The 15947-nt window shown below is 36.8% G+C and overlaps 1 protein-coding gene and 1 pseudogene across 1 annotated transcript in view; both read right to left on the reverse strand.

The window, feature by feature from the left end:
* Positions 1-15947, reverse strand: part of Pde7b (phosphodiesterase 7B) — a 310553-nt gene that overhangs the window by 153956 nt on the left and 140650 nt on the right. The gene's annotated exons all lie outside the window — the stretch shown is intronic.
* LOC144366025 (heterogeneous nuclear ribonucleoproteins C1/C2 pseudogene) lies at positions 3103-5798 on the reverse strand (annotated as a pseudogene).

Genomic DNA, 15947 nt, shown 5'->3' on the forward strand with positions numbered 1-15947 from the left:
ATAATCGCTGGCTTTTTTTCTGAACTGTCATTTCTCAGCCCTTCTGATGAAGAGTGGAGAAAGAGTGTTGGGGAGGTTAGTGTGGGTGTGGACTGGGGGACAATCAGGAGATCTGGTGGTCTCTATTACATCCAGGATTCAGATAGGATTGATCCCAGGGCTCCTAGGACTCTGCCAGGTCTCAAAGGTAAGATTCCAGTTTAGGGGGTCCTAGGAAGTCCCTGAGCTTGTCAAAGTGGCAGTGTCCTGCTTTGTGGACAATGTCTTGGATCTTTTGCACTAAGAGAAGAGTCTGAGCCAAGTGTGATGTTACTAGTTTAACTGCCAACCAGAGCAGGTTATTCATCAGGTATAGCAGATGCCTGTTCACTGCATGAATGACCATGTACCTTGAATGGCCTCACATGAATCCAAAAAATAAACCCATGATCTGAGGAACAAGCAAGAGTCTCAGAAAGGAGTGACCTGATGGAAACTTGGCCAGCATGGAACTGCACTAAGAAGTAGCTAGTTGGGGTGGGTGGGGGGGAAAGCTTTCAGACTCCCCTGGCTCAGAGTAAGATGAAAGAGTGGGAAAGACTCTAATGAATGAACTAGGTTGCTATTCTGAAAGATGAAGATGGGCAGAGTGACAGGGACTCCATAAGCAAAGGAGAGGGTGGCATGAAATGAGATTTCAGTCCAGACAATGTGGGGCTGTGGAGACTAGAAAATGTTTTTGGATGTCCTTCCAGTGTGATGACAAGCCATTAGAAGGTTTCAGAAGAAGAGTGACATGATTTAATATAGTTTTCACGAGACCACACTGGTAGCTTTGTGGAGAAGGGATTGTATATGAGCAAGAGTTGAAACAGAAATTAACCAAGAGGCTAATAAAATTCAAGAAAGAATGACGGCTTGGTTAGAGCAGTAGCAGTGAAACCAATGGAAAAATAAACAGTTTCAGAAAATATTCTGGAGGTGGGGTTTCTACATGGTATCCATTGGTGGGTGAAGAAAAGAGAGCTGCTAGCTAGGGTCTAATGTTATTTGTGGGGATGGTAACAAATTTATTCAGATATATTTAATCAAGGAGTTGGTTGGATAATGTAAGTTTGGGATGACTTTTAGATACCAAGTAGATATCAGGTAGGGAGTGTGAGTATGGAGTATAGAGGAAAAGTCAGTCCTTATATAATTATTTGGGAGGTTTTTAAATAAAAGCAAATAAACATCAAGCTAGTTCAGTCCGGACTCACCAACTCCAAATCAACTCTTAGAGAATTAGGCATGAAGCATGAAGGATACAGAATGGGAAAGAGCTATACCTCTACTCTTAGAAACTATTTCTAAAGGGGAAGCGGGTTAAAAATCATAGTGTTGATAAAATGTGGTAAATGGAGATAAATGCGGTGAAATAGGACATATAAAGAAAGCTGCACTAACTACTTATGCCTGGAATTGTCAGGGACTGTAGAGACAAGAGGTGACCTGAAAGTCATTGGATAGGAACAGTTTTCTTATAACTCCCTTCCTCTTAGTATGGGTGCTTACTTAGAGATCGTAGTGAGCAGATGGGGTTGGTTGCAGAAGTGTGAAATGGACTAAAAGTAATTTTTTTTTTCAGCCTTTAGAGGCCCTGTTCTTAAGCAAGGCAACAATAACCCTGGGACTCAGCAGTTTGCTATGTGAAGAGTGGTTTGCTTTTGATCAGTAGTCTCCTGCCTTAGAGACATGGAATGATAAGGAATCAAGGCCTGGGAGAATCTTCCTGCAATATATTTAAAGGTTATATTACTATATATTTCAACATATTAGGTGGTTTAATTTGTTCATCTACAAGTATTTAAAACATAAATATGTATATGCTTGCATGTGTCTAAGTAAAATATTTAGCTGTGATAAGATTATGTAGGTCATCAAAAATGTTCAATTCTTTGTTTGAACTTTAATTCTATCAACTCAGCTAGATGGTGAAGCAAGAGAGTAGAACAGGACTCTCCAGAAATCATTTTTCCTTCCACTGTAGAAACATCAATTTGAACAGCTATCCACATGCAAAAATACCTTCATAAAAGCTCAAGAAATCAGGTGAGAGACCCCAGTGCCTGGTCATAGCACAATAATAGGAAATGATGCATTGAAGAGGGTGATTTTACAACTCATTGAAATAATATTGTTACTCTTTGTTGAACAGAAACTCCAATTAATTGTGGTTAATAAAAAAGAAAAAGGAACACCCAGACAATTATTTCCAAATTAATTCTGTCTCATAGACAAAATATATCAAACATGAAGCACACTGGGGGACAAAATGGTAAAAACCATATTTGGTGGTGCCTGAATATCACAGGGTCAACTCTAACATATCATCAACTTGGTGGCTATGTCTTTTCTTTCTCTTCTTCACTTCTTAGTTGAACTACTAAGTTTTCAACCATTCAATTCCTTTATTACTTATTCTAACTATTTGTAAAATTAAAAATAAGTTTTTCAGGGAATTAATTTCATACTTATTTGAAACAATGGAATTCTTACAAAGCACCCTGTAATTTACCAGAAGAGAATTAGTTAAATGTCCTTTCCTTTAATCACTTTACTTGTTGAACCATTTATTCCAAGCAAAATCATCTATTAACCTCAGAAGCAGGTCAGTTTTAATAAAGTGCTGTGCATTCCTATAGTGTTTACTTTTAGGATTGTATTTTAAAGAATCCACTTATTTGTGTACCTATTGATTCCTTTGAATTGGATAAAAGCAGAAATTGTGTTTTATGAAAGTGGAGACTGAGCTGGGTGGATGGCTTTGAGAGGTGGGGAGAAAGAAAGACAGGAACACACTGCCAGGAGTTAGGGATGCTGGGTCAGAAAAAAGTGAACCCATAGGTCAAGCCCATATTCAGAGGATTAATGATGCAGTATCACCAAAAATTTTTTAAGTAAGAATTTGGCTTTTGAGATATATATCTTCAATTAAATATCTTAAGAAACATTGGAACCTTGTGAGACTTCTTTATGGTGATTTATGAGTTCATATTTTTTTGGGATTAAAAACCATACATCATTTTTATTGTTAAATCATAAAGAGGTAACAAAAATCAAAGCAAAAATTACAGGGTAAGACTTAACAAAACGACCAGGAGCATCAAAGGAAGTGAAAATTGCCCTGTATTAGGCACAAGGCAACAGGAATTAATGAACAAGGGAAGGATGAAGATAGAACAGTGAGCATGTGCTGAAGATACTAGGGGAGAGGGTCTGGTGAAAATTTGATATTAGGCAAGCACCTAGGTAAAGAATAATGGGATAAGATTTCTAAACCCCACTATGGGCTTAAGAGTCATCATCACCAGGGCTGGGGATGTGGCTCAAGCCGTAACTCGATCGCCTGGCATGCCTGGGGCGCCGGGTTCGATCCTCAGCATCACATAAAAATAAAATAAGGATGTTGTGTCCACCGAAAACTGAAAGACAAATATTAAAAAAAAAAATTCTCTCTCTCTCTTTAAAAAAAAAAAAGTCATCATCACCATCGGCACTGTCTCTGTCATTCTCTCCTTCCTCTGCCTCTTTTTCATGATCCTTGATCAACGCCAGCTGGTCATCCCCTCTGTCTTCATTATCATCATCATCCAGTAGGTCCTCTTCCTCAGCAGAGTCATCTGCACCCCACTCAGACTCCGTCTTCACATTAATTTCATCTTTCTTCAGGGACCTGCTGCTCTGCTCCTCCTCTGACTTATCATTCTTCATCTCTACTGCTTGTTTGCTCTGCTCCTTTTCAATTTTTTTCCAGGTTTTCCAGAAGATAGTTGGATCAGCTCCTTCTTAATGGCCTGAAGGTTATCTCCTTTCAACTTTCCAGACTTGGAAGAGGATCTCCGTTGTCCACTCTAAGAATTGAAGCCACTTTTGCCCCTTCTGGAGGTGTTCCTGATCCATGCTGGCGTTTAGAGGGCACTACAGCCTTAGCCATAGGAGGAGGAGGAGGAGGAACTCGTGCTAGGTAACTGTACATCCTGTCGTAATGATCACATTGAAAGTCATAGTCCAAGTCAGAAGAGGAGCTGAGTAGAGGGCACAGAGAAGGATGTTCTGATACTGACCTGTACATCTCCACTGCAGATTGGTTCACACCTGCTTTTCCTCTGTTCACTTTGGGCTCTGCAGCCAGATTGATATCTAAAACGTGGCCAGCAATCATTCTGCCATCCTCTCGTGCTACAGCAGCCCGGTCATTTCTCTCATTAACATACTGGACAAAGGCAAAGCCCTGATGGATGCAACAACCCACAATTTTGCCATACTTGGAGAAGTTTGCTTCCACATCAGACTTCTTGATCACCAGAGTGTTGAGATTCCCAGTGAATACACGGGAGTTCATGGAGCATGGATCTGTCTTGTTGGTAACATTGCTAGCATCGTGTTTGATACGGTTCCTCATAAAGGTGAAAAGAATGTAGCTGAAGATCAAAAAAGTCTCACTCAAACAAAGTTCCACTAACTTATATATTTCAAGTGATTTGTAACCAGGAGTTCGGAGGGAGAAGAGATTCGATTCTGAATCTCCTACACTCAGATTCTATGTGAAGAAGCTCACCATGGCTGCAACCGCTCAGAATTTGTCTCTTCACAAAATGGCCAAGTTCATATTTTTTTTTATTTGAATTGCTTGTGGTGAGAAGGCACCATGTTATTTTAATTGTTCAGATCGTTCCAAGATTCTCCTTAGACTTCTCGAATGTCATGATGGCTCTGACACAGGCTGAATGTTAGCCTTCTTTTTCTTGACTGCACTAGGTTTAAGATAGTTTGCAATGTTGAAGAGTTGATCTCATTTCTAGTCAGGTTAATCATAATGTCCAGGTGTTAAAACAAGTGGATGATATTTATATTTTTAGCCAAGATCACCCAGGGGAAGGATATCTTAACCCCCGGGGCCCTCAGGAAAAGTCAAATCAAAAAGGAAAATCAGTTTGTCTTTCAAGTTAAATTTTGTCTGGCTCTCATTTATAGGCTGCCCAAGGCCAGACAGGTCTCTGAGCACGGGTGGGGAGGTATCTCCTGATTTATATTGAATTCAGTAACCTGCAGCCTGGGACTGAATACATTCTGTTTCATTATTCTGCCCTGTCAATCATACTGAAATGAGATTTAAATGATTTGTTCCATGTTGCATGAAAAGCTAGACATAAAAGTCAGGAAAAAAACTATGACTTTTAAAAGCCCAAATTACTATTTAATACTATTGAAATTTTCCCTGAGCTATCTTATTCACTGCCATCGTAGTCTCTGATTTCCTAGGGCCATGAAACTAATGTTTGTAATGTTGAGATAGATAGAACACATTTGGCCAACGGTGCTTGAGGTAAGAATACCTAGGAGTATGTGTGTTTGTGTGTTTCCAGAAAATGTGTTAATGTTCTTCTTGACTACAGGTAGGTTAAAATTTTAATGGTGAAATGTAAAGTTGCTGACTCCTTCTGAAGCTAAGCAAGAGTACATTTCCCATATAACCAGAGATATTTGGGTACTTAATTGTATGCAGCACCTTTCTTTGGTATAACTTTGATCACCCAATTCAAAAGGTTACATAAGATAGAAAAAAGCCCACCAAATCCAAAGGTTAACATTTATGTACTTAAGTTAAAGGTAAAGAACTTAGTTTTATCATAAGGTGATTTTACTAGTGATTTTTTTCCCACCGGTATTTCCTATTTAAGACACTGAACCTGAAAAAAGAATATTTGAGTGAAATTAGTTTTGTATGTGAAATGTGTAAAACACTTCTGTTTCAATAACCAGCCAAGACATTGGCAAAAATCTATGCTCAGGGACTCTTCTGTATGTTTCATACTATTTGCTCCTATGCTAAGTGGCCCCAGGCTGCTATGATTTTCAGTCTGATGCCAGCATTTGGCAAGTTTTCAGGTCACTTTTACTGTTTTCAAGGCAATAAGTTGTAGCAACCAGTTCCTACCTTCAACTGGATTGCTTTGAATCTTGTGGAGTCTGTGTAAGTAGACAGCCGGTTGGTTAACAATATCTTTGAAGTGCCTTGTTCTTGTAAATAAGTAGGCTTCGTGTTAGCTGTTTCTCAGCTACTAGATCTAATTTAGAAATCATACTAGCTATATCTAGAAGAGTTTCTCTCAGAATACACAGGTGAGGACTGGAGTTACTTTGTCCCCCAGCCCCTTTAGACGTCCTTTTAGCTTACTTCTGGCTCTCTGTTCTGTTCCAGAGATTGAACCCCCACAAAGCTCTGCCTAAACTTGGGTAGAGGTATAGCACAAGGAAGTGGCCAGGCCAGGAGCTCTGAAATGAGTCTGTTGGTAGAGGTATAGCACAAGGCAGTGGCCAGGCCAGGAGCTCTGAAATGAGTCTGTTGGTAGAGGTATAGCACAAGGCAGTGGCCAGGCCAGGATCTCTGAAGTGAGTCTGTTGCAATTCTGGTTTTGGCATCGTCCTGCTGTCTGACATTGGGCAGGTTACCTCACCTCTTATTCCTTATTTAATCAACTGGAAAATGAGATGAAAGTAAACACTCCCCAGAGTTATCATGAGGATGAAGTGAAGGGTGTGGTACAATGACACCTACTATTTATCAAACACTTATTATGTGCCAGGTACATATTTAGTGCTCATAAATGGCAGTTTTTGCCTCTGTGTCCTTATTGTAATGAGTCTACTCATTTCTACAGTATTTGAAAAATGTGTAAGCTCACACATTTTTTCAAATACTGTAGAAAATAACAAGAAGGCCAAAGGGAAATAATCAGAAAGAACCTACCATGTATAGATGATGGGTTAGACATTTTACCAATGTTGTATCATCTAATCCTCTCAGAACCCTCAGTAATAGAGTCTATTTTCCTCATTGTATAGAAGAAAAAAATAAAGGCCCAGATAGATTGTTCTGTATTTTTCTGCATATCAGAAAAAGCAGCAAGATGAAGAGAACAAATTTATGATGATTGAGATGTTAATAATCTAGTTAATTTTTTCTTGTTTATTAGAAAAATATAAATCATGTTTTCTTTTATGGAATTAAAATAATGGAGTTAAAATTGAAATACTAAATTTAAAATAGAGATACTAAATTTAAAAATAGAGATACTAAATTCATCTCATTCTGCTTCATGTAGAGGTTCTCATAGATCACTGCACGAGTTAAAGGCTAAATTACTTTGTTTCAATCATAATACACACTGAGGCTTGTTTTTGCTGCCAAAACTGTTCTTTGGTTTAGAAAATTTCCCCTAGGTCATTTAGAAGTATTCCCAGAAAAGATGAAAATGCCAAAAACCTGGTCAAAAATTTTTTCAAGTATTGCACCAAGAATGGAAAGAATCCGGGAATCAAGAATGTATATTTATCTGGTCACAAGGAGAATAGGGGTTATCTGAATACTTTGGACTTTTCTTCCACAGCTGACAATTTCCCCCTCTTTCTCTTAACTTCATGTATTGTGTGATCAATCTTCCTACCTTTCTCTTATTTTCAAAGCTCTGATTTATTCTCTGGAGGAATAGGCACTTGAGAAACATTTCTTTTTGGGCTTCACCTTTACAAAGGAAGGTGCAAATTAGATGCAGGAAATTTATAATTCTATTTCCATCTTGAAAAAGAAATATCACTCGGGCATTGGTCTGCTCTGTCACCTTGAATCAGAAAACAGCTCCATCTGGTTTATTTAGTTTTTGATAGCTCACACTTCAAAGGAAAGCAAGGGTTATATCCGCTGACAATTGTGTAGCCTGTGCAAGCAAAAATAAAATTCTCTCCCGACCCCTGCAGTGATCAGTGTATATATCCTGAAGCAGGAGAAATCTGATGACGTCTATAGTGGTTTGCTGACTCCCAGCAGGCTTGATTTTGCAGTCTTGACTCAGGAAAAAAAAATCTTACCAGCTTCTAGCAAAATTGTGCCCAAGAAAAGATACACAATACAGTGAAATTGGCTCTGGTGCTGGTTTTGGTCTTCACATTATGTGAGTGTGTCTGTTGGCACACACATGTGCAGGCACACACACACATGTGTATGTCTTAGCTTCAACATCCACCTTTGATGTAAACTTTTGGAATCCCTTGTAGCTCTAATTTTGTGTTTTGGCTTTCAGGAACAATTCTGGCAGCAACTTCCCACAGGCAATTGGCTTAACCATCGATGGATATCCATGTGCACTCCCCAGGGTCAGATTTGGTTCTTAATTCATGGAAAAATAATAGAGGACTAATGTGTTTCATGTATTAACATTTCAAAGAGTCAGGCTTTGAACAGAGATACAAATCATCAATACTTAATTTTGCCCATAAGTTTTATTCTACCTACTTTCAAAATAACCCCAGTTCTATTTCTAGCCTTGCCTCAGTTATGCAACTGCTGTCTACTTTGGAAGCCCCATCTGCAATATAGGGATGATAATCCTTTCCACCTACGTCATGTCACAGGGTGTTTTAAGAATAATGAATAGAGGGATGACTGCATGAGCCCCAAGCTTTTTGAGATACAACAGGCTTATAACAGGGCTAAAAGTGACACATTAGATAGAGTTCTATAAAATCTTATAAACTAAAAGTTTGTTAAAAACTATGTAATTAAAATTAATTTTAAAATGAACAGAATATATATGTAGATGTCTACATACAAACAGTAAGAATTTGCCCAAATTATTTACATATTTATAATGGAATATTTCCACAGAAAAGCTTAAATATAACATCATGAATATTTTGTACAAGTTAAAATTGACAATGGTTATCACTAATGGTAGTATTGTCAATGATTTTATTTTCTCTTATTAGCTTTCCTATATAATCCAAGTTTCCTAAAATGAATATATAGTCCTTCCAAAATCACAAAAACAATTGCAATAAATATATTTTGAAAAACTAACCAGATGAGATAGAAATCATACACACAGAAGATAAAGTTCAGCTCCTTGGGGAAAATTCCTTTAAAGTCTAAAAGAATAAGGTTGGGGTGAGACATGAATGAAATAAATGAGTTGTTCCAATTTACTGCCAGTCTAAGAGTACTTGGGTTGGAACCCAGTTTGCAATTGTAAGAACAGCTCAGAGAGAACTTATCATTAAGAGGAAGACCCAAGTCTTTTGTATTTGTCCACAGGTTGTACAATATGTTAGTATCTAGTTAGATGCTGTTAGATCTAGTCTTGTCTATTCAGTTTAGCACCCTACTGAGTGCCAATAAATATGATGTATTCATAAAGTCCCAAAGGAAGATTCTAATAAGTAAGTTAACCCTACTCTCGACTACTCCTTTAACCTTAGATTTCTTCAAGTTCTTCTAATATGCTGCAAACTTTTTCAGCACCAGATCTTCTCACACCCTCTTTATCTTTCCAGAATACTCTTTTCACAAAGCTAATTTCTACACATATTTTAGGAATGATTTTGGCTCTTATCTCTTCCACAAATCATATTCTTGTTGCCAAGACCAAATTTAATGGTTTCCCATGTGCTACTGTGACCATCCATATCCACTCCTGACTGCGTACTTGTCTACGACCTCTGGTCTAAGCACCTGGGAGCAGAGAACTTTGTGCCTCACACACAGTAAGTAGAACACACTGGGTAAGAACTGCTGTGTCTTCTCACAGTTCAAAAACGCTCCAAGCCACAGGTTATGAGAAGAAAGAAGAAAACCCTAGTCCTGGCCATTGTCATTATGCATGTGTTTTTCTCTCGTAAAAAAATGATGAAAGAGGAAGAAATTTTTAAGATTTATTAGGAAGAAACTTTAATTTAATGTATTGCATAATTTACTTAGTCAAATTTGTTATTCATAAAAAAAATACCTTGGCCTGCCTTGGAGAAATGACTACATACACATTGGAATTTTAAAATAAAAAAGATGAAAAAGATTTCTTTTCCCTCTGACTATTGTAATTCTCAAAGGCAAACATTTGTGTTAGTTCTACACATGTTACATCAAAGATAACATGATTTGTGCTTCTTCTTTGAAAAATATCCTACAGCTGTGAGCCATTAGCTTTTGTCTTGCTCTTTTGTTATATTGGATGAGTTCCTTGAATGCTTTATGTCTCCATATTTCTAACTGTGGAATGGGGCTACTTCTGCTCTCCATAGTGAAAGGTAATGTTTAGGGAAAAAAATCATTCTAGAACTAGATGTTTGCTATTAATTAAAGTGGAGAATTTGCTTTTGCATTATAGTTTATTGTCAGAGTACTCTCTTTACTTAAAGGAATTATAACCTTTTTTCTTTGTTCTTTTTAGTTATACATGACAATAGAATGTATTTTGACATGTTGTGTATACATGGAATACAATGTCCCATTTTTCTTATATGTTAAATGACCTCATATATATTTAAATTATGTAAATATTTTGTTCTCAATTCCCAGCTAAAATAATTGAACTGCTAAAAACATGTTGTTATTGCAAATACTCACAATAGAATGGAAAAAGATATTAAACATACGTTCCTCATTCCCTAACTTTTCTGTATCATGACTCTGAATCTACAGTCAGCCCTCTGTACCTGCTGACTCTGCGCCTGTGAATTCAACCAACGGTGGATCAAAAACATTTAAAAATCATTCTACTGGTATTGAACATACACAGATTTTATTCTTGACATTGTTCTCTAAATAATATAGTATAACAACCATTTATATAGCATTTATGTTTAATAAGTAATCTAAAGATAATTTGGAGTATATGGGAGCATGTGTACAGGTTATTTGTAAGTACTATGGCATTTTATAGGAGGGACTTGAGCATCAGTGGACTTTTTTATTTGTAGGGAGTCCTGGAATTCACTCTGATGGCTATACTTATGAATAAATGTATTAATAAAATGAATTAGGACAAAGTGAACAGACTTACTTAAGTTAGGCTGGCTTGACATGTCCACCTCCAAAAGAGTATTGATTTCTCCTGTTATGTAGACATTGCTGATCAGGGGTACAATCTAGAACTCAGTGTAGGGCCATAACCAGGTCAATAGAGAGCTATCAAGCAGGACCCCAGCACGAAGGGAGCCTTAGGACAATGTTAACCCTGAAAAGTAATTTTGCTGGCAGGGTTACTCCTGAGCAGTCACATAGTGAGGCATCTAATCTTGGAAGGGTGTGGACTCTCTGTGCTGGGAGAGAGGAGGGAAATGGCATGACCTAAAGAAGGTAAAACAGGGAAATCAAAGGGTTTGCTCAAGCACTTTTTGGGCATATTTTTCCTTTATTAAATTGTCACAATTGTGTTCTTGACTGGGAATTGTATCTTCCAACTCCTGAAGTAGGCATACACAAATCAAAGCTCCTAAAATGACAAATATGGAGGAGATGTATAACTGTATTCTAAATCATTCTAATTTCCCCAAAGCTCAGTTCCCCCAATTCAAAACTTACATTTCTAAATTAATATATATATACCCACAAATCTAACAACAGATGCCTGCACATCCTGTGATTTTAAGCCCAACCACTCTGGATAATGTTAGAAAAGAGATCCCATTGAAACTGTCTCATCAGGTTAGAGATGCTTCTCTGCCCCAACCAGTAAGCCTCAGACACACACAAAATGGTGCAATATTTATTATTTTAAAATATTATTTATAAGACCAAGATATACACGGATACTGCAATTGTGCAAAAGAGATTCCGAGGTCAGCCAGCAAAAACATCCATTAATAATAAAAGACCAATATGAAATGAAAATTATATGCTCCATAAGTTTGGCTATAGGATTCAATTGATCCTGTAATGTTTAAAATAAATAATGATGCATGAATCGTCAGTCCTACTCTGGGAAGAAAGATGCTCCATGTTTAATATTCATTTGAGGAGTGAGGTGACAATCCTGGGAGCCACTGAGTGTTGCCATCTGGATGTTAGGGCAGCCTGACACTGCACTCAAATTCTATGTGTATTTCTGCTGTTAAGAAAGAGAAAGGAAAATAAAAACTTTCAGGTTTTTTTTTTTTTTTTGAAGGGGCTGTTAGAAGTGAAAAATCACAATGAATATCAACTATCTGAGAAAGTGCAAAGAACAAATGATTAGGTCTGTTGTGATTAGGTCTGGGGTTTGAGTCAAATGCAAGTTTCCAAGCTAAGGGTTTTAGGAATATCATCCTTTACTGGAAGGCGGGCTGACCTGTTATCCTGGGCAAATGACCCTTCTGTGCAGGGGTTCAGGGGCACCATCTGTAGCTCCTCACACTATGGTAGGGCCCTGGAACCAGGACTGTCATCATTTTCCCTTAACCTCCTAACCCTGCCCTCCTGTGAATCTGTAATCTGGTTAGGGAATCTAATTTCTCATCTTTGTGCTTCTGACCTTATTTTACATTTACAGCTTTTTGCTCTTTTTGACTCAGCTTACAAATGAGAAACTGACAAGTCCTATTAACTTTGTCGAAGTCTTTGCCAAGCCCAGCATGTTTCTTCTAGTAGAGAAAAACTTGAATGTGAATAGAAAGAAAGTCCAAGTCTAGTAATTGCATTAGGTCCAATGCCTAGCCATGCCCCATGGGTTAGAAATTCCTAAACACTAGTACAGATAGTCTAAAGTGTTGGCATCCAAAGGAAGAACAGTATTCTATAGTTTATGAAACCTGTTTTTTTTTTTTGTGATAACTCAATTGTTTAGAAATCTCTCAGTACATACAAAGTATTCTCTCAAACTAGACTAAATTACAGACAACTTATTCACCAAAGTCTTCCTCTAGGTCTCAGGAGACATGACTTCTCTCTTCACCTAAGTGTCTGTGGCAGAGAAAAGATGATACATTCACTTGTTCCTTCTTCCTTGAATAGGAACACTACATTTCCCAGTCTCCCTTGCAGTAAGATTGGTCATATATTTTGCTCTCTCCTTTATTATTTTTTCCTCCTTCTCTCTCTTCACCATTTAAGTTAGTTAATGAAAAGAAATGAGAATTGTAATATCCTAGTATCACTGTGGAGTTTAAACATTATGGTTGTTAATCTGCAGGTAAGTTTGAAAAACAATTCAAGATAATAAACTGAAACACATTGTCTGGAGCATAAATAATCTGCAATTTGAGTTTTTTTTTTTTAATTTAGTGCCCAGGATTGGGGAAGCACAATGTGTTACTGACAGTCAACACAGTTTCCTTCATGGTGGTCAGAACTACAATTGGTAACAGAAAGAATGATGGGAAATCTCCATCTTTATTGAATAGGCTGACCTGGAAAAACCAAAAATCTTCTTTCTCCTTCTCTGAATAGTGCTGTTATGTAATGAGATGAGACTTTTCTCATTAAAAACTGATTTCAAATACATTTATGAGTTAATTCTAGCACTCTTAGAAGATCAGATTGCTATATTCTATCGGACACTGGATTAGAGATTTACCTATTGTCATAACATTCATAATAGAATGTAAGAATATATAGAGCATCTTAGAAAACAAGTTTTCTGACTGTTTCCACTGAGATGTGTGTATTGGTTATGTAAAATGTAATGATTGTTCCCACTAAGAAGTAGAAAATAAAAAGTCAGTATTATGAAGAAAATATTCATGAATAACCCCTATCCCTGAATGTTAGTTGCTAACATTCCCTGTTATTCTCCTAGTCTTATCTCTAAGCATATGTTACACAGTTGATATACTATCATTTATACAATTTTGTGTTCTTTTTTCATTAAACATTGTAAGAAAAACAGTTCTTTTCATTAAAACTTTTTGCAAATCGAGTGTTTAATAGCTGCATGATGTTTCAACATATGCTTCTGTGATAATTAAATTCATCTTGTCTCTATTCTTAGGTACGTAAATGGTTATTAAATTTTTAGTCCTTATAAATAATGTTGCAGAAACATTTTGTACAAATAGCTTCTCTCTCCCTCTCTCTTCTTTTTGTATTTTAGATTATTTTCTTAGGGTAAATTCCCAGTAGTGGAATTTCAGAAAAAGAACAAATGCATACATGTAATTTTTACTGTAAGAACTGCTTCCTATAGCTATTTGCTTCTTGAAATATCATGTGGCCAGTAAAAAACCAAAACCAAACACCCAAAACAACAAAAAACAGACTATGTTAGAAATGGAGTCATAGGTTTGAAGTGCCTGGTGGTCTCTGATGTTCTCTTGACTGGGCTTAATGTGCTACTCAGATGTGTGGGTGATGGCCTCAGTGTTTCCCATCAGACTTGAGAGCTGGTCACAGCAGCATTTTTCCAATGGACTATAATCTAAATTTAATATGACTATTTTTTTTACAGCATGCCTGTGCTTTATGCAGGGACTGCTATTTCTCAGAGAGGGAAAACCCCAAACTCTATATCTACTGTAATATGCTCTTCACTTTTACCTTATTCTGAACAAGTGCAGCATATTCTGGGAAAGAGTGCGGGTAACAATATGGAGTTTTCTCCTCAGTATTGGAACACAACAACCAAGCCAAGACAAAAGACTGAGCTTTGGATCAAATGGGCACACTTCTGTTATTTGACATTCTATAATGGGACATAGAATGAGTCCTCTCAGTAACAAAGCCACATTGTTCAAGTGGGTTCCTTCTCTGTTGAGAGAAGGAACCTGTCAATAAAAATTGTCCTCTGTCAATAAAAACCTGCTCATCTGTCTCTGTTACTTTCCTTCTTTTTGTAATAATAGAACAATGGTATGATATTACTCTCTTACAGTTTGAGAATCTATACATTATGTAAGTTAAAGGAAATCTAAATATATAATACAAAATGACCAGTTATTGAGTTGTTTGACAAATCAGTGGGTTTCTGAGTGAAAGTTTGCTCAAAAATATTTATGACCTAAATAAAAGCAAGTATCCTTGCTTGCTTTATTTAAATAAATAAATCTAGAAATCTAGAAAAACCAGTTTGAAACTCATGTTTGTTTACACATGGTCAATAATTATGCCAAAAATGTAGAGTCATGATTTTGAAATTAGAAAATTCTGTGCAATTATTCTCAGTGTATCTATTTATTCTCAGTAAATCTATCTAGGTTGACCTGTTTGATACTAAGAACCCTATGTACTTTTGGTAAGGGTCCTATATTGCTAGCAAGTGGAGGTTTTGTTTCAGTCATGGAGAAACTTGACATGAGATTTGATCTATCTTGGAGAAAAATTTAACAAAATCTATGTATGTTTCTATCTCTTTAATTGAAGAAAACTGAGGCATTGAGAGTGTTATAAAAATTAATTAAAAATGGTTTATCTACTATAGCTTCTTAAAGAAAATAAATCTCTAGCCTTAATTCCCTTTTCACTGTTTTTAAATTTTAATTTATTCCCAGTTATTACCCTGACAAATACATTTAGACTATTTCTTTGCAACTCACATTATCTCACAGCAAAAAGACTTTACAGATTATAGACATGGCCAAGAATTTGAGCTAGTGTCCCTGGGCTGACAAGATTGTCTTTCTCTGGCCAATTAGTTAATCAGGACAAAAAGTAACATGGTTTGTGTATAGTGGAGATTATAGGTATGTTGGTTACCTTTAAGAACTTCCCCACAGCTATTTTTTTTTCTAACACTAGGAAATAATTTTTTAGTCTCTTCAGCAAAGACTTAATTTCCATTTTTACTCAGTGGCTTTTCTTTTTCGCTGTGAACCCTGAACTGGCTCACAATCAGCACCCTTATTGGCTGATTAAACAAGAGTTAGAGATTCATTTTGCCAATAAATAAATAAATAACAACAACAACAAACTAGGGTATTTCTTTGAGTAGTGAACCCTTAAAAATATATTTTTTTTTACAGGATTTTTTTTTAACATTTCCAAGATAATGGCATTCAGATATATTTCTATTGGTGCAAACTACGCTTCCTTTCTGGTTTTGCAGGGGTCATTTCCTGTCTGTGGCTGGATTTGGATGGATAAACTAGAACTGAGAAAGGATAGTAGAGTGTGTGGAGGGTGGCAACTGAGAAGGGTCAAGGTTGGCATGTGGACTGAGGAGGCCAGAAGAACTTGAGGGATC

This window comes from Ictidomys tridecemlineatus, chromosome 8 (genome assembly GCF_052094955.1).
Source record: "Ictidomys tridecemlineatus isolate mIctTri1 chromosome 8, mIctTri1.hap1, whole genome shotgun sequence".
In the NCBI taxonomy this organism is placed as follows: domain Eukaryota; kingdom Metazoa; phylum Chordata; class Mammalia; order Rodentia; family Sciuridae; genus Ictidomys; species Ictidomys tridecemlineatus.